The sequence below is a fragment of the Strigops habroptila genome, chromosome 4 (assembly GCF_004027225.2).
Source record: "Strigops habroptila isolate Jane chromosome 4, bStrHab1.2.pri, whole genome shotgun sequence".
In the NCBI taxonomy this organism is placed as follows: Eukaryota; Metazoa; Chordata; class Aves; order Psittaciformes; family Psittacidae; genus Strigops; species Strigops habroptila.
Window position 1 is genome coordinate 3,194,250 of NC_046358.1, and position 18,956 is coordinate 3,213,205.

The window sequence follows — 18,956 nt, forward strand, 5'->3', positions numbered from 1 at the left end:
TAATCAGATCAAGTTCCTCTTGAGTCCTAACAATGACAAATGCGAAGTCCAAGCAGAGAGGCAGCCTGAACAGCAATGTGTTATACAGCAGTGGAGAATTAAATAAAGCTGAGCTGCTGAATTAAAGAATAGAGGTTTATTGATCAGATTTTACTGAATGCTGTCCAAGCAAACGGTCTTTCTCCTGAGGGACTGTGCTATGAAGTACTGCAAAAGCTTTTACACAGAACTGCATGCAGACATTTTGTAAAGCATTATGCTGCCTTTCATTTTCTTACAGTATGGGAGAATGGCCAATTAGACAATTAAATAATGGAAGAAGAACTGGTCAGTCATCTCCCAATCTGAGGCAGTCATACAGCGTATTTAGCTCTTGTTCACAGCAATCCAGTTCCCTCTGTTGACCTTTTACTAGTTTTTAGAGGAGGCATCCATTAGTGGGATGTCCCATATGTGTCCTTACTGGTGGCAAAGGTAATGGAATCCCCTTTATCATACACTTGTCTTGCCATAAGTAAGTAAAACACAAATGACATTAAGCGAGGAGTCTTTACAGTTCTGGTATAATAAAAGAAAAAGAAATGTACATTAAAGCATGTTATTTTAAGAATTACCTACCAGCTAGTATTTTCTCTGCTTTTAAGAATGAAGATATGAGGACATGCTCTCTAATTAAAAGCTCATTATAAATGAGCTCTCAGAATATAATTCATGTTTTCCAGGAGTGTATGCAGTTTTAAGTTAACTATTTATGTGCTTTGGATCTCTGATGTATTGATTAAGAACTTCGCGCATTGCACAGACAATACACTAAAATTTGTGTCATTCATTCCTGAACATTGCTCTTCTATGTAAGTCATTATAAACTGCACACTTTTTTTTATATATACCCACTGCATAAAATGATAGAATGGAATAGAATATACTGCGCAAGATAATAGTTCCAGAGTAATAAGGATTTGGAAGTATTTGTAATATTTGATAAGTATTTTGATTTTGTTGCCTATAATGGAAGCTGAGTTGAAGGGATGGGCAGAAGAGGAGGCAAGAAGTTAGCTTTGGTAATATGAAAACTTGAAGAGAAAGAGGGACTGGGGCACGAGGGTCACAGCTCTGGATAACTAAACACTGTGAAAAGCTTATACTTCCTGTTCTATTTCCCTTTCTAAAGAGTGAAAGAGAAGGAGGCAAAACCAGATCTAATATTCGGAGAGAATGGTTTTAGGCTCTGAGAACAGACAGAGAATAGATTGTGCAGGGCTTAAGAACAAATCAGGAGGTAAAGATGGAGGAGTATTAAACAAGAGGAAAACAGCGGTTGGAATTGGCAGATCTAGGAGTAGTGCAGTTCTCAAGTACTAGATGTAAAAAGAGGGTAGCAATTAACAAGTTGCAATTCTAGTCTGATTTCATTTGTTGGAAACCTCATGAGAGATGAATAAATGCATCAGTGTGGAGCATGAGCTGGTGAAGAGCCACATGTGAACTGTTCTGCAGATCCTTCAATGAAGCCTTGTGGTCACTTGTTTGAAGTGACTTCAGTACACTTCAGAAAGGTGTATTCTATAGAAGTAAGTCATCACAACCACCTTTCATGAGTCTGTGACAGCAACTCTGCGTTACATTTGAGCTGTGCATTTGCCTACAAATCTGAAGAAAATACTGGAGAGGGGCATGAAGTGGAGCTATAAAGCACAGAAGGAGTTTTGCATCTTTAGTGGTTTTGAAGAGAAAGTAACCGAAGCTCGTTGTCACAAATCCTTAAAGCTCTTTTCAGCAAATACTGCAGAAAGTGAATTCAGTATATGGCATGATTGCTTTAATATATGACAGAATTGGTTTTGAGCAAAAATTTCTTTACTCATTCAAAGGAAAATGAAAATTAAGAAAATAATTGTCAAAGAATAGTCAAAGGATTTACCAAATGGAGATGTTAAAAGGATATAAACAGAAACATCTTACAAGTTTTCTGTCATGAAGTTATGAAAACTTACGCCATGTGTCTGGCAAAACACCAGAGCATTTACTGCAACGTATTCCTATTGCATACTATTGTTTTTGGTTGTTTTTCCTATTTGCTTATAGTACAGTGTGAATAATAATGTTAAATAGCTAAAGTCTTTAATTATACCGTTCTTCTACTCTATATAAGATGAAAATGTAATCAAATAAGCACAAAATGGGCACATTTCCTTTACCTTTGAACGTGTGCACTCACATATTTTACTGGGCTGTCCTGAAAAGTGCCCTGCATCCAGAAGGCACAAATAAGGTACAGTGCTTCTCTGTGTAATGCAACAGAGGTTGGAGCTGTGAGTATGAAAGACATGAAATCAAGAGATTTCATATCTTGAAGATCAAGCCTTATTATTATTGAAATACGGTATGGACTGCAAGCAGCTGGTCGCTGAGTTCTCTGTGCAGTTAGCTTCATTCCCTTTGCATAGGAAACAATGACAATGAAAGAGAAGAGCTTTATAAGCAAAACCCAGCCTGTACTCCCTCTGAGTACAAAATGCAAAAGTAATTTAGAAAAATGTGTTAAGCATGGTGAAATGATTAGAAATTAAATTCGGTCTTCTGGGATGGCTGAAAGAACATCAGCTGAGAAACATCACAAACTTGTGCTGTTGCAGGAATTTGCATCCTGGACTTTGCAAAGCAGCAGAAGTTCTTATGGTAATGATTTAGAAAGCAGATCATTTTAATGTGTAGGAAATGAATCTCAAAACTCAGCCTTTTTCAGGCCAGCACCAAAGTAACTGTTCTTTCCTCTAAATGAGGTTTAGGAACATTTCTTCAAAGAGCTTCCCTTTGCTATTAAGTTTGAATAATGGTGTTTAATAGCAGCTTGTCATTTGCACGCCATGAATGAAAGAAAGAGGAATAGTTCTTGGAAAAAAACAAACCACAATTAAACACTACGTGCCCAGTAAAACTGGCAGGCAGGTGTTTCATGTCATGCTGATGTATAATCTCACTCCTAAGACAAGTTCCATTTTCAGGGAACTTCATTGCCATCCCGACTGTTCCCTTGGAAGCAGGCAGTGCAGAACAGCACCTGGTCCCTGTGATCTCTTCAAAGATGTCATGCTAGCTTGGCAAGGTCTGTTTTCCCCCAAAAAATCGTGTTGACTGGCATTAATTCTCTATCCCTTCTTTAATCCTTCAGTAATGGAGACTTGTAGGAATGATTCCATTATTTTGCTAGAGTTGATGCCAGGCTTAGAGGCTTTTAATTATCCAGGTTGTCTCATTTGCCCTTTAATAGCACACGACCTGCTGCCTTTCAGTCCTGAGAGGTTGCCTTGACATTTTGAGATCTACTGAACAAATAACACCAAAAGAAATCATTATCAGTGGTCTGCTGAGTTCCTCTGCCTGCTTTTAAAAAATGCTTAGACACAAAACCTTCCACCATCTCATTTTAAAAGAAGTGCGGCCTTAGGAGCCAGTTTTTAACATTCTCCAGCATTACGCTTAGAGTGAAAGTATTCCTTCAGGTGAGATTGATACAACATCTTGCTTTATCCCTGTACAAACACAGAATACAAGTGTTACATATTTCTGCTTTCTGCATTGACATTTTTCCTGTGTTATTTAGTAATGAAACAGTTCATTACCAAAATTTCATTGTATTCCCAAATATACTGTTTTTTTGCCAAAATGTTCTGTTAGAAGAAAGTTCTGTGCAGGAGAAGCTTGATTCTAATAAAATCCAAGTTAATTGAAATCTATGCAAATGTGAGGCACTACCTTGGGTTAATAGATATCTTATAGGATTTATTAGCTGAGTGCTGTTGATGCTGCAGAGATTCACAGGTTGTCTTGCTTCTCTGGCAGCAGTAGTTTGCATCCACTGAGAATACACTGTGTGACATAGCTTTGTTTAATTTTTCTACCTATAAAAAGAAGCAAGGCTTTTCATTTGACCTGCTTATCCTCCCCTCAAAATTCAGTCTCCTTCTTAAAATAGTAAGAATTCCTACCTAATACCTTCCAGTGGGAAATGAAGTACAGAAGAATCTGTCATCCATAAAATCAGCTGCCCCACCAACAGAAGACAGAGTTTTCATTCTCTTGCTTAAGTTTAGATATTTCCATTTGCTTTTCTTCCATCATAGGGTATTACTCCGGCTTGAGAGATTTACTACAATAAAAGCTATAAGACTTGTGATTTTATACTCCATGCCCTTCAGAATTCAGATTATCTGATTGCCCATAACTGAGGTGCAGTATTTGCTTTCAAGCTGGAAGTTATCTTTAACAACACTCTGTCTTTACCATTTATTATTCCTTCTTCCCTAATATGCCTGAAGAACTCAGATTTTACAAATGATACTGAAATGAAGGCAGACTTAGCATGTCTTTTAGTAATTCTTGTTGTCTTTCACCTCTTGGCTTCCTCAGTGCACTTTTCCCTGAGTTCCGTGCTCATCCTTAATATCATCTTTGGGGTGATTTTTCATTCATTAGCATCCTCCATGCATTTTCCTATCCTGTGGCCTTGGCTACAACCTTACTAGTGGTTGTAGTTGCTATGTGAGTACTGAGAGTTTATTTCAGACTAGACCTAATCCGGGCATGTGGCTTGAACCACCATTAGCAGTTGTTCAAGAGCTTATTTTTCCATGAAAGAATCCAATTTCCAAATTCAGGTCTGCTCAGTCCTGCGGGCTGCAGCAGAGGGGGGCAGCACTTACCAATACATCACCAATGCTGGTGTAGATGCGCCCATGCTGACCTCTAGTGTCCCTGGTGCTCTGAGCAGACACTACCTGGCATCTAAACTGGGGGTTCCCTTTCTAAATGTCTGTACTTAAACGTTTGGTGTAGCTTATTCTTGAGATTCCAGCATCTTGAAAATATTATCCAGCAATAGTATAGTTCCTTTGCCTATTTCTTTTTGTGTATGTAATCATACACGAATGTCATAAATTGCAGCATTTCTTATCCAACATTCCCTCTAGATTTCAGAAGTCACCAAACAAGTCAAAGTTGTGCTAATAAAATGCATGCTTTGCTACCCAGACTGCTATTTCTGAAGTATAGAATGTTCTATTTTTCCGCATTCTTAGTTTTTAACACCTTGTGCAGCCAGTAAAACCAGATTTGTGCCTCATTTCCACCATCCCTTTTTATAACTAGTACTACAATCTAGTCAGCCAGGCTGCTAGAAAGTCGAGCTGCCTTCTTGCAAAAAGGAAAGTCACCTTTGTTGTGAATGGAGGAACTAGCATCTACACCAGTAGCTGTTCTGTCCTCTGTGGACATGGGGCTTCGTACATACTGTATCTGAAAGGTTTCTGAAAGGTTCTTCCCCTTCCTGGCCATATCAAGGTTGCTTTCTCCATGCTGCCTTTTGGAAGAGTCACTAACATTTTTTGTCCACCAAAATGTACCTGGTACTGTGTGGAAGAATAATTGTTGGCATAAGAGGACACTGTGGCAGGGACTTACTAGCACTGGGTGGTTATACGCCAGAGCATAAGCTGCAGCCTTGACTGTGTCCTGTATGGACATATATAGGCTGCCCAGAGTGCTAAAACACTGTATTTCCCTGGCTTCTTCTCTTACGTAGCTTATAGTTAATTTCGAACATTTCCTGTTTAACCTTGCATGGGAAGGTGGCTGCTGTAAAATGAATTTCTGGCATTCTTTTTTACTACCTTTTCAAGCATCTCCAAGGCAGTGCTGGAGTCACTGTCCCTGGAAGTGTTCACAAACCGTGTAGACAAGGCCCTCAGTGACATGGTTTAATGGTGGACTTGGCAGTGCTGGGGTAATGGTTGGACTTGATGATCTTAAAGGTCTTTTCCAACCTGGCTGATTCTGTGATTCTGTGATTCTGCCTCGGGGTAGTGATGTGGTGGGTGTATTACAAAGCAGTGTCATACTGGCTGTACTCCATGAGGCAGATGAGCACTAAAGCACACCACAGAAATTTGGTCTGTTTGTGTGTGTGTGTGCACCCCATTGCGTCCCAGTGTAGAACAGAAAGGCCTGGAAGTCTCCAACCCCAAATCATCAAGCCCAGAGGATGTGGTGGAGCTCATGTTCACATATATGGGTTTCTTTCCTGAATAGAAAAGGGAAAAATGTGCACCCATCTCAACCTGACATGTCAGCAGAGCACAGCTTGCATGTGCATCCAAGGACTCTGATGGGGGACTTGCTGTAGAGTAGACCTGGGCTTGGAGCACTGAGATACAGCCGTCACACTTCTTCCTGTAAGTTCAGGGTCACCTGGGCTTGGCAGTCAGGGGCTACATTTACACAGATGAATAGTTTAAGATGTGTTGAAAGTCTCTGATGAGGCTTTGCTCAGTTTGCATCCAGATAGTAGTTCCTGAGCTCATGTGAAAGTGCAATTTGTGAGTTGTAGCTCTGGTCCTTCTAGAAGAAGGACAGGAGTCTTGTTTCACCAGATTTGCCTTTTGGACATAATAGATAGTCAGAACATGATCGGCTGTAAAAGCACTCCCTAATCACACGTAATTGTGCATGCAAAGGTCAACACTGGAAGAAAAAACCAGAAAGCAGAAATCTTTTCATCCAGCCTTTCCCCTTAATTACCTTTTAGAAATGATCCAGATTAGCAAAATCCTTTTTAAACAACTTCTTCTTTTGTTCAGATCAGTTCTGGCTGATGGAAGTGGAAAGACATTGCAGAGGTTATTAGAAAAATCCTATAAACTAAATAACTTTGAAAACCACTGGCAGGAAGAGGTTTTCAGTGAGACAGAAGAGCCTGCACATAAGAGATGCTGTCTGAGCAGATAAGCACCTTGAGGTTTTTGATAAATGCTTCTTCCACATGATTTCACCTTGAATAGAGGGTACCTGTGTATCTGTGACAAAACTATTGTGCAACTTAAACTGTTTGGCATGAACAGCAGCAGTTTAGGATGAAACATTGCTGCAGCTGGAAGGACTAAATGGAGAAAGTACAAAAGTAATTTAAATATATAAGAAGGGAGAAGCACATTTTTGTTAGGAAAGTTTATCCATGTCTGTTTGAGGAACATTGTCCAGCTCTCAAACCCTGGTACCCAGAGCTCAGACTGACAGGTCAAACAGTATTCACCAAGTCCCCCTGCCTTGGAGGATACTGCCCAAAGCTCTGACCTCTGAAATACTATTTTCTGCCTTGCTTCTGTGTTTTGCACGATGAACAACATAGTTCACATGATTCTGAAAAGTTTAATTTTTTCAGAAGTGATTTTCTGCCACAAAATATATATGTATACAACTTTGTAGTTAAAAAATGTGAATAGGTGGCAAAACCCAGCACAGTGATCATTCACAAAGATACTGTGTTCTGGTTTATGGCTTAGAAAGATCAGGAATATGCTATGTAGCATGTTTTGCATTCCCTTCCATCAGTCAGTGGAAAAAATACTTTATATTGAAACAAGAAAGTCAATGCAAGGAACTAGATCTGAGGTGCTGGCAAGCCAGTCTACAAAACCCAGCTGACAGAGGAGCTCGGTGCAGTAACATTCAACTAATTCTGACAGCTCTCTGTAGCCGAGGATGTAAATCAACTCCACTTTTTGTCTCAATTTAAAGAATGAACCTCAGCAAGTTTCTGCACTTCAGCTTTGCTGAGCAAAGCGTTTGTGTTCTCAGCAATGATAAACAGCAGTTTGGGGAAAGACTCCTAAATGAATTATCACTCAATAATGATGCTAATTTGGAAGCAGAGGTAACTTGAGAGCTGGTTTTGTCTGCAATGTAGCTATAGGATGGAGTCCTCTGCTTCACACACAACCCAATAATGTGTGTTCTTTCTGACCGAGGGTGCCTTGAAAGACGTTTCAGCCTTTCAGCCTGGTCTTCTGACCAAGGTGCAATGGAGGTTTCTTACTATAATAGTAGTATTTGTAAGAAATGCTTTGGAAGACTGAGTCTGCCAACTCATTTTGCTGGTCAGCTTCTCTTTCTCAAATGACAGTGGCTTTCCTTTGCTAATGGTACGAGTTTGGTTTCAAGAAGAGTAAAATAAAGTATCCCATGATAATAACTTCAAAATTTATCCAGAAAAACATTAACAACTTATTCAAAAGAAAGGAAATCCAAGCCTAGGTGTAGAGCTTGACAGAGTGTAAGCCTGTCTGCATCTTCATCTCTGAATAGTAGTTTTTAATTCATAATATCTTACTGTCTCGGCTCCTTGGCTGATGTGCATTTCATCCCTTTCACTGTGATTTTCACGCTTGCTAAGAGCCACTTAGGAATAACTCTAATCAGCTGAAAAGGACCAACACAATTCTCTAAAGCATCGAAATAGGCTAAAAATAAATTGCACGGCAATATAAAAGTAAACTCACATGTTAGGAAACTCAACATTTCAAATGCATCTGGGATTGCTGATGTGTGAAATCGGACATGCAAGTGTGGAGCTTTTCCTTTTCTGATTTGTTCTGCATTTTTTCCTCAGAAATACGTCTATCAAACCATACAGGATAAAAAAGTGCAGACTCTGAGGAGTGTCTGAAAGAGAATGGAGTTACCATAATAATGTCTATCTTTCACTTCCAGGGGTGTGTTCACATTTCCCATTCAAAAATCACAGTCCAAGCCAATTAAAGCCTAAGAGCATATATAGATACTGAAAATGTCTAATATTACAAATTACTTTAGAAGTGCAAAAAAGATAGAGGTATAAAGTGGATGAATTATAAAGTGATACAGCCTCCTGTGGGATTTAAGCCCAATTATTGGTTTAAGACAGAACAACTCAGCCAGTGGCAGAATTTAAGCAGTGCTGTTCTGCATGTGCTAACAGTCTAGAAATAATACTGAATTCTTAGTTGTCTTGTGAAACTGCACATATAATGTGGGTTTTTTTCAAACCATCAAAGTCTAGGGTCAAATTAGTGGAGTTTTAACCAGTTTGGCTTATCTCAGTGATTGCTGATGGGCAAAGATCCTTCACTTTCACCTTCTGGAATTTTGGAGCATTTCAGATTTCATAAAGAATATATATTTTGATAGTAACATCTCCTCCCTGTACTAATAGTTCTTTTTCATTATATTTATTGGAGATGCTACTTAGTATCTTATGATCCTATGATCAAATGTACTTGAAGTTTGCTCTTTCCATAAATATGTTAAATTATAGTAGCAATAGGTTTTAGCTTTTATTTTTATTTTACATTGAGTTTTTCCTGGCATTCTGTTTAGTCAGGATTCACTGATGCATCTGGGCAAACATTATTTATATCAGAATATAACTTCTGTTAAAGTCATCCTGGCTATCTATCAGGATTAAAGAAAGTGCCATATTTCATTGAACTCATTTCATTTAGCATGACCTAACACTTTTTAAAGCCATTTACTTAAAATGGCTGACACAAAGCAAGGCAGGTCTCAGATCTGTGCATATGCTGAAAGTGTTGATAAGTCATCTTTTCCTTCTGTAATCTCCCAAATGACACATTTGGGTTTTTTCCCCTCTTATTTTTAATGGTTCAGATAAAACGGCTTGACAACAGAGGCTGAAACCCCTTTGAAACACTCCCCAGTTATTTGAGATCAAATTCATATTAATTTAAGGAAGATGATAGAGCATCTACTTACAGTAATGGCAGTGCTGGAGGTGATCAGGAAAATGATACGTAAGTAGCAGCAGCTGTTAGATAATCCATATTCTGGTCTTAAATTATGTCAGTGCTTTTTGCTTCCATACCTGCCTGCAACAAAAAGAGAATGGAAAAGGGCTTTTTCCAGCTTCCTAAAAGAGGAGCCAATGCCTGATGGTGAGAAAATGACTTGATAATATGCTGCTTGATGACAGTAACTGGTCATAGTAAAAGCAATGTGAAAACAAGGATGTTATTTTGATTCATTAAAACCCCCAATCAGTTATCACATTACATACCACTTGCTGATTGCAGTGTGAGAGCCATGTAAGTGGAGTACTTCCCTTGCTGGAGAGCTCTGCTAATTTTGTTACTGGATCAGTATGAAAAGGAAGCTCTGGGGTCTCACCTCGCCTTGTGAACTGTTAACCCACACTAGTGAGGTAAGGGTTTTAAAGTGTAATTTCCTCAAATGAAGCTCATTTTCTCTCCAACATTTCATCTTGGGCTCAATAAGCTGTAGGTAGGAAGCCCCAAACCTGACCAGCATCTCAGGTGGCCTTCAGCAGGGTCACAAGGAGAAGTTTTTCTGTTAGGGGCCTCACACACTCTCATGTCCCCCAGATTCTGTTGCTTTCTGTCTGCAGATGTCTTGTTCTTGGATATCTGCCACTGTCTGGTTTGTGCCTGCGGGGCAGAGTCAGAAGGGACTGGTCAGCATGGTTGCAGCAGGTCTTCATAGCAGTGGGTTTCAATGTTATGCCTCCAGTAACTTTGAAACAAGCTATGCCAGGGCTGTGCTTACTCAGCCTTGCAATATCCCAGAGTGTGTTTATTTAGCTAAGTGACAGAACATCACATCAATAGCAATAGTCTTACTTTTCACGTCAGGAATAGGTTGTCTGACTTCAGGTAAAACAGACAAACTGGAGTAAATGTTTCTAATTCTGAACTCACAAAGTTTATCGAATTTTAAATGGTATTGGAGCTTGGCTACATTATTTATAAAAGCATGTTGTGTTTGAGTTGGGAAATCTGGTTCTGCTTTCTGATTTGAACTGAAAAATGCCCAGTAACTTACTTCATCCTCAATTTAGGCTACAACTCACAAATACAAAACATGCTGCAGAAGTCAAGAGATTTTCATGGATGATTTACAAGCAAAAAGGACTTCAGTGTATTGTTTTGGGGCTTTTCTTATAAGAAAAAATTCAACTATAATTACACAAAAATCACTGGAAGTTGTACTTCATGCTTATAGATAGGTTATACATGTATCAAGCACTACTTTAATGTTATCCAGAGACATGTAATATAGTTACATATTTTGGCTGCTCTCCTGGAAATAATAAAAGGAATTGTATTCAATTCCCTGTACAACATACTAGTAGCTTAAGGAAATTAAATACAATGTAGCCTTGACTCATCTAAAAATTCCTTACATTTAAAAAAATTATAGTTTGTGGAGTAAAGTTTAAGAGGAGTAAAGGAAACCTCTAGAAGCTATAATGTTACCTTTTGGCTGAGCAGGTAAAATGTTGGATTATAAGAGTTAAGAACTATATTTCTACTCTATTGGACATGTTTGAGTGCAATAATACACTGCAGGAGATGGAAAATGAGTTAGGTAATGAGTAGAAGTCTTTGCAACCACATTATAATGAAATAGTGAGAGTATTCCTGTTTCAGTGCGTGCTGGAAATGTTTATAGATGCTATGAGAGCTACGCATGGTCAGAACAAAAATGGATTGGCAAAACCAATCTGGTCAGATACCTACAACACTGATAACAGAGAGGGCTTGAAAAAATCTTGGCAGCGGAAAAGAGGAAAATATGTTGAAAAATGACCTGTGACATGAGTGTGTCTTTGCCAAAGTATATTTGCGGGAGGGAAGGGAAGGGGTTGAGTGCTTGGAGCACATCTGCACTTTGGAAGGTGTCAGCTGGAAAGTACCGAAGCACAACAGTAACCCAACATTTCAGTAGTTTCAAATTAAGTTAAAATTAGTGCAGACATGCTTACAGGTGCTTTTACATGGCTGAGTAAAAGACAGAGACATCACTTCATCAGTTGCTAAGTGAACTAAAACATTTAGAGTAGTATCTCTGCCACAACTTCTCTCAAATAAGTTATAAAACTAAGATTTTTATATTACATTAGCATTTATCAACACTTAAAAAAGAAATGAAACAGTTGTGTTCCTGACTGTAAATCCCTAGAGATTATACTGCTGCTTTCATTTGCCAGGGTAAAACCTATCCTTTGCTTTGGTCTCATATAAGACTTTGAGGCCTTAATAGGCCACTGGTTAAGAGAAAATGAATATACACACAGGAACTATCCAGGGGACTTTCACAAAAATCGTATACCTTGCTAAGATTTTATCATCCAAGGACAGGCTACAGTTACATGCAGTGAACAAAAGACTACAAAAAGGAACAATGTCAGAAGTTACTTATTTTTAAGAACCAGAGAATGTTTAAAACATAATAGAAAGAATGATGATTTTTTGCCAAGTGCTTGCGCCGGAAAACAGAAGGGCAAATTGCAGATAAGTGCACTGGTTAGTGCTGCAGGAAGAAAAGCTTAGATAAAGTCAGAGGAGAGGTACAAGGCAAAATTGGGATAGAAATGTAATCCTTCAGATTTTTCTGTTCACTGGTAAGTACTGTTACGATCCTCGATGTAGGCTGCTGATAAAGTAATGCTCACAGACAGAAGGAGAATCTGGCTAAAAAGTGAAACAGTGAGTCTCAAGATAAGGAACTCCTTTAGCTAGAAGAGGGACTTGTAGTGTTGCCATGGTTCTTTGGTGATAACAGCTCAATATTTAGTCTCATTTTGAACACTTTAAACTCTGTATCTTTGGACATTTCTGTTCAGCAGTATAGGGTTGTGAAATACTTACTAAAAATTAACTAGTTAAAACATCCAGGCGTGATTATTACAGGTAAGAGAACACAAAATGACTTATTCTTTCTACTTTTTTCTATTTGCTTATTCAAATAAGGAAATAAAGTGAAAAATGCACCAGTACCCAAGGCTAAGTTACTGGGGGGAGGTTTGACAGGGCATGTTGTGTTTGAAGTGTGTACTGCGGAGCAATTGAAAGGAATTGAAATTCCTAATTGCTAATTAGTTTAGGAACACAGTTACATCAGGTGAACTTTGTTTGTTCTTCTCTCATTTTTACTTCATTTCTAGAAAACAAATTTTAAGAGTTTAATTCTTTTATCATAAATGAATGTGATTTTCATGGTGTATGCTGCTGACGTGGTGAGTTATTCCCTGTTTTCTGGGCAGCAGATGAACAGATGAAAGAGGAAGGTTATTTTCTTGCAAGTGTCTGATTTAATGGGGACAGTAATAGAGTCCATAGTAAAACAGGAAGGTGGAAATAATTGTTGGAATTGCTCTTGCTCTGCAATTAAGAAGGAGGTAATCCCCACATTTTTGTCTTTTCTGATTTATGTCTGTGGGGTAGTCTAACAGAATGGGGAAAATGCTATTCCTGCTGAACAGCCTAGTGCTCATTTTCTCTCTGCATCATCTCTCATCTCCTGAGGGTGCCTTCTATGCTGCAGTACAGAAGATGCTATTCTTAGGAATGGTTGTCCTCAGGTCCCCACTCCCCCAAAACATATTGCAGGAGTGTTGAAAAGTGCAGATGCTTAGTTGCACATGTAGACACAGTCCCAGACCTTGACACAAGGGCTTAATGACTCTAAGTAGCTTGGGGTGGGAAGTGTTTATAAGAGTGATAAGTAGGGAAAAACGTACACCTGGGAAACAAAATAGCTGACATGGTTGCAAGGGCTGTTAGTTCTGCATATTTCGGTGCACCACTACCTCCAGCTTCCCTTCGGTTCTGGGTGTGTATTTAACCGTATGCTTAGTAGTGGCACTAACCTGTGAAATTTGTTGGTTCTATGTTAGTTTGTGTGTAAAACTCTATGTAAATTGTTCCTAAAATAATGACTGGTGTGTCTAAAGTTTAAGTGGTCTTGCAACCGAGTTTTGTGCTTAATCATGCTTTGTATGGGAAGAGAACTATCTAATGTTACTGAATCTCTTATCCTCATTAAACAGGAGTTGAGTTTATTAGCACAAATCTTATTAGCACAGATCTCATTAGCTATCTAACAAGTATGGGTAATACTGATTATTTAATTAGAAGCTTTACCTCTAACAAGATAGTTTTAAGTATTAATTTGGATCGATGTCTCAGGTATGAAAATATGAAATACTTAAAGTGAATTATAATGACTTTATATGAGCTACGCCATAACTGCTGGGCTTTGGGATTCGGTGAGATTTCACTATGTAGATAGAGTTGGAAGATTTGAAATGTATTATAAATATGCTTCAAAAATAAGTCTTCAGAATTTCTTGAAGTCCTAATCTTACTTTGTAGCATGTTGCAAGTTGTGCGTCACATTTGAAAGTTAATTGGAAGTACTGCAGTTAATGGGTTTTAAAGCATCAGCCACACATTTAAGAAAGTTCTTGCAAAGCTGTTTTGATCAATTAGGTAAGAAGTGTATCTGATGTGGAATTTTTTATAAACTGCAATGAACTTGACTGTTTTCTGTGAAAGGGAGGCCTAGTATGGGTATGCCTCATGCATGTTACTAACATATCACAAACTGCTGTTTTACAGTATGAATTTAATTTAGCTTCTGGTACCACTTGGTGGGGAATGGACATTGGCAATAGTCTTGAAGTCTTGCATAGCTGCATTCTTAAATCATAACATTACATAGGTTTATGTTTGCTATAGCTGGTTTATCACATCTAAGTAGCTGCTTTATGGGTATTACATGAAAATCAATAGACTTATAAAAAAATAATACTAAAAAAATAATAATAGGAAAATCCCTTATTAACTAGTGACTCCAGTGTGACAATCTTCCTGCTGCTTTGGTCTGATTTATTACTGAATCTTTTAGAAGTAAAGAATCAGTAAATAGTTGATTATCCTTCTTCTAGATTGATCAGAATAACAAATAAGGTAGTGAGTGTGTAAAAGTTGCCATCAGATCCACTCAGAATCAAAAATTATTAAGAATTTTCCTTTAAAAATAGTATCCAAATGCTTAAATTGCACTATATGAAAGCAATGTTGAGGAACTAGTTGGTGTCATTGAGCACAAATACTTTTAGGATTCTCACAGGGTTTTTCAGTACAACTATAAACATGGATAAATTTCAGGTTGTCACATTATTTATGAGAGATAAAAAGCATCTGGTATGTATCCTGACAAATACCATGTAATTGTAAAGGTACATGTAGATATATTTCCTTATATTTTTACTCTTATGCCTGAAACCTTTTTCTTCTAAACCCTGATGTTTGTATTCTGTCTTTTCTCGTGTTGTTGAAGCTTTGTGAGTACACAAGAGCTGAATATGGAAAAGTATAGTTTTGCTTCATCTGCTGCCACTTTCTATCCACTTCTGGTTTTTGCATAGGAAATATTCACATCTCTGGAATGTGTGGTGTGTGGATTTTTACATTTTTAAAAAATTATCATCTCATAATTGCCTTTGGGCTCAAAAATTTTGTTTCAAAAGGGCAAAAAGTTCCACTCACACTGGAGATCATAGGTCTTTGAGCTTCTTTTATTGGTCATCTCCTCTAGGTTATACTAATGTGAGAAAGCAATCCATGTTTTTCCTGAGGAAGCATTGTACCATATTTTCTCATTTGGGAATGGAGTCTAGTGGTTGATAAGTAAACTGGGAAGTTTAAGGGTGATAAAAGGCTTGATGGATCCTTGGCATGGCGTGAAAGCCTGTGCTGATGGTGTCCTGGGGAGCATGGGAGGACACGTGAGGGAGGAGGCTGTCTGCCTGACAGGAATTCAGGCTGCTGCTCCAGCTTCCCTCTTCCCAGGCAGGGTGCTGGAGGAATATTGGACAAAATGGCTTGAGGAACATGTGGGCTGAGGATTGCTTCTGCCCTGGGAAGAGGGGATATGAGGGCGCTGGGATAAGCAGAGGTGAAACCATCACCCAGAGGCTGGAGCAGCAGCACAGCAAGGGCGGGAAGTGTGAGGGGCTGGTGGTCGTGAGCCTCGACTGGCGCCGAGGCACCTCTCCACAGCCCTCATCTGAAAGAAAGGAACCTTTCAGAGCCTGCATAGGGAGGAAGCAGGGAAATTAGGGAAGAAATGCGCCCTTGTCCTGATTGTGGAAGCAGCTGAGGCTGTTTGTACGGAGCTAAAGTGAAGTGAAGTGAGTGAAACTTGGACGGGGAGGTGAGGAGGGAGGGACGCCAATGGCAGCGCAGCGGCCATTGTGGTAACCTGGTAACCAGGTGCTTTGTTGTTCACTCTGGGGAGAAGGATGTCTATCCACAGGCCAAACGCTGCATCCACAGCTCCACAGCAAGGCTTTGTGTCCAAAATACTGCATCCAAAGGTAATGACTGTAGAAGTGATCTACTGAAGCAATAATATGGGTGAGCAAACAGAATATTCTCCTGAACCATGCAAGGAAGCAGAATATTTTGAAGAAGTAAATAATAGGACACATAGAGAGGCAAATGATGTCAGCTTCAGAGTGTGCATGCTGTAACCTCATGTAAACGATGAGCTAACAGGACTATTGAGCAATAGCCCTCATGGGTGTCCCTCAAGCATGCTTAAATGAGCTGAGAAGAGGCTGTCATCCTGTGATGGCATCATCCTAGTTTGAAAACAGGATGAGGAAATACAGAGGAAACTTGCATTCAGTGAAATTCCAGTCAGTTCAATGTATTCGAGGTAAGAATATATAAGGGGAACAGCGGAGCCACACACAAAAAGCTTATTTCTAGTAATTTGAGTCTTTCCTGTTACTTTACACAGTTCTGGGGGACTGGTCTGGGGGACTCTGCCAGCATTACTCGTTTGGTTCACACTCCAGCCTTGCTTAATGCACAAGATATATTGAAAGTGCTGCAAGATTAACCACCAGCTCAGCAAACTGTTTCTCATACAGTCACAGCAACTGGGCCAATAGTAACTTTTGTGGAAAGCCACATGCAGATTATATATATACATATTTATTATTTTTTTTTTACCTTTTCTGTGCTACTGCTATCTCCTTCGACTTCATTCAGTGCAATGTATTTCCCTTCCATAAGGCAGACTATTTGAACTCCAGTTTAAAACTCACTGAAGAGTTAGTGTCTCAGGCTCCTATGTGCGACAGGCTATTATCATCCATTCTTTAGCCAAGGTGATGGTAGAAGAGAAAGAAAACAGTTGTTAGCAGTATCACAGGTAGTTGGGGATCTGGGCTTTCTAATAAGATTTGCCCCTGACAAGGATTTTCCCTTAATCCTCATGTTTCAGATAGCTCAAACAGATTACTTGGATACTGAAATGGGTAGGATTAAAATCCCATTTATCACTGGTTGCTGGAATCCTGCATTTGGGAAGACAATGGTGGTTTTATTTTTTAGACCAGAACTTTCAGATTAACCCTGCAAAAACCTTTTGTGATGCAGGCTCTGGATGATGCAGTCTGTCACTAAGTGGCATATCTATGGTTTGACTTTCAGCTACCATTTCAAAGCACAGAGAAAGCCACTAACCACAGTAGCCTGTTAAGCAGCTAAAAATTTACATGAAAATAAATAAGCTTGAAATGGTGGTTGTCTGAATATTACTTCATTGGCAGTCTGGCATGTCCACATCCACAGCATGGGGCAGCAGCTTTATCGTCGACCCAGATTTGGGGTCATATTGGGAGGCTCAGACTTAGGATAGCAATATTTGAGTCACAGAAAGGTGGTGGGTATCATGAAAAGTAGTCTGAACTGCAGGTGGGAATTTAAATTGCCATAAATTCCTGTAATTCTGATTTTAAATTGTTCTAATCCATTCTAACTTTATGCCTTTAGATTAAATTAATTAACCACAAGCACTTGCTTATAGTCAAGCTTTAAGGTAAAGGCTGTAAATGTGTCACTTAAGCATGAAAATAAGAAATTCAGTTTACCCCAGCCCATGAAACATGCAAGAGTAGCTTTAATGTTTTCATAAACATGTATGCATAGTTATGAATTAACATTAATGCTGTTCATAAATGTGAGAGACCAATGATTTCCTGAGCTGAACAGCGTTTTGCTTGAAATATGACTGATAGTAGCCATTAGCATACTAAATAAATTATATTTTTGTTAAAAAAAGGTATTTTTAAAGCTGTAATTTTAAAAGCACACTATTGTGAAAGTTGTTCGGGGTTTTTTAAGGAAAGGCTTTAGCTTAAAAAGCTGCATTTTAAACTTCCTTTCCCAAAACCTGCACAAGATAACATTATGATTTCCCCTCCTGTGAAACCTGTGCATGCCATATAAATTTAAACCACTTACTTTTAATGCCCTAAGTCAGGTTTTACCAGCGACTTTGCAGTCCTTACGTGGTCAAACATACTTTTATGTGCATATGAATGCACCACTGATTTGTAATGATTTTTCTCTTCCTTGTTATTAATCAAGACAATGTGAAGAAATTTTTGGAGGCTTTCCCTCTAATTTTCTTGATGAGCTATTCTAGAGTACAAAAGGAAAGAAATACTCTACAGACCATCCTATGAACACACAGAATGTGTGACCTAGTGTTCATTAACATACCTCCTTCACGGGGTTTTCAGCATCTCAGAAACAAGAACATATTTTCATTGGATATTATAATTGCTATTATATGAATTTGATGAACATTTAAGCCAAGGCTTCTTGAAGTTCAGATCCTCTATTACACAAGTCAGCTAACTTTTTTAGTATATTAAAATCTCAAGCATCTGTTTAGGAACTTACTTCTCAGTAAGCCTGACTGTTCTGGTATCTTTATCTGGAATATCAATATTCAAAACCCTTCTTTCATGTTTAACTTCCTGATTGCATCTTTTCCTTATGGAAAATCAATTACTCTTACCTACAGTAGTAGAATTTTAAAAAGGTACAATCAGAGCTTGAATTTAATTCTCTAGTTTAACTTCTGGATGCTGTGTTTGTACGTCCCTTCTGTGCCCCTTGTTTAAATTCCCTTTGGGTGTCAGATAAGGTCACCAGTGTGCTGCATTATTCCAAAAAGGTGGGCATGAGAAGGTTCAGCTATCTCTGAGACCTCTTGTATCAATCCTCACAACTGTTATCCAGAGAGTACTGCAGCTCTTGTGTTCAGTTTGCTGTATTGATTCACCTGCCTAACTGTAAAACCAAAAACCACAGTATTGTGAATTCCTGTGAATGGTATCGTAGTTTTGTCTGTACATGTGCTGGTGGATCTAACTGTAATGCAGAGCTTTTAATGGTAATTATTAATTATAAATTGGCATAGCTTACAGTTTTCCAGTTGATATTGTGCAAAAGCCTTTT

At 38.6% G+C, this 18,956-nt stretch overlaps 1 protein-coding gene across 6 annotated transcripts in view; it reads left to right on the top strand.

Annotated features, from left to right (window-relative positions):
* SHANK2 (SH3 and multiple ankyrin repeat domains 2) overlaps positions 1 to 18,956 on the top strand; it is a 351,561-nt gene that overhangs the window by 144,287 nt on the left and 188,318 nt on the right. The gene's annotated exons all lie outside the window — the stretch shown is intronic.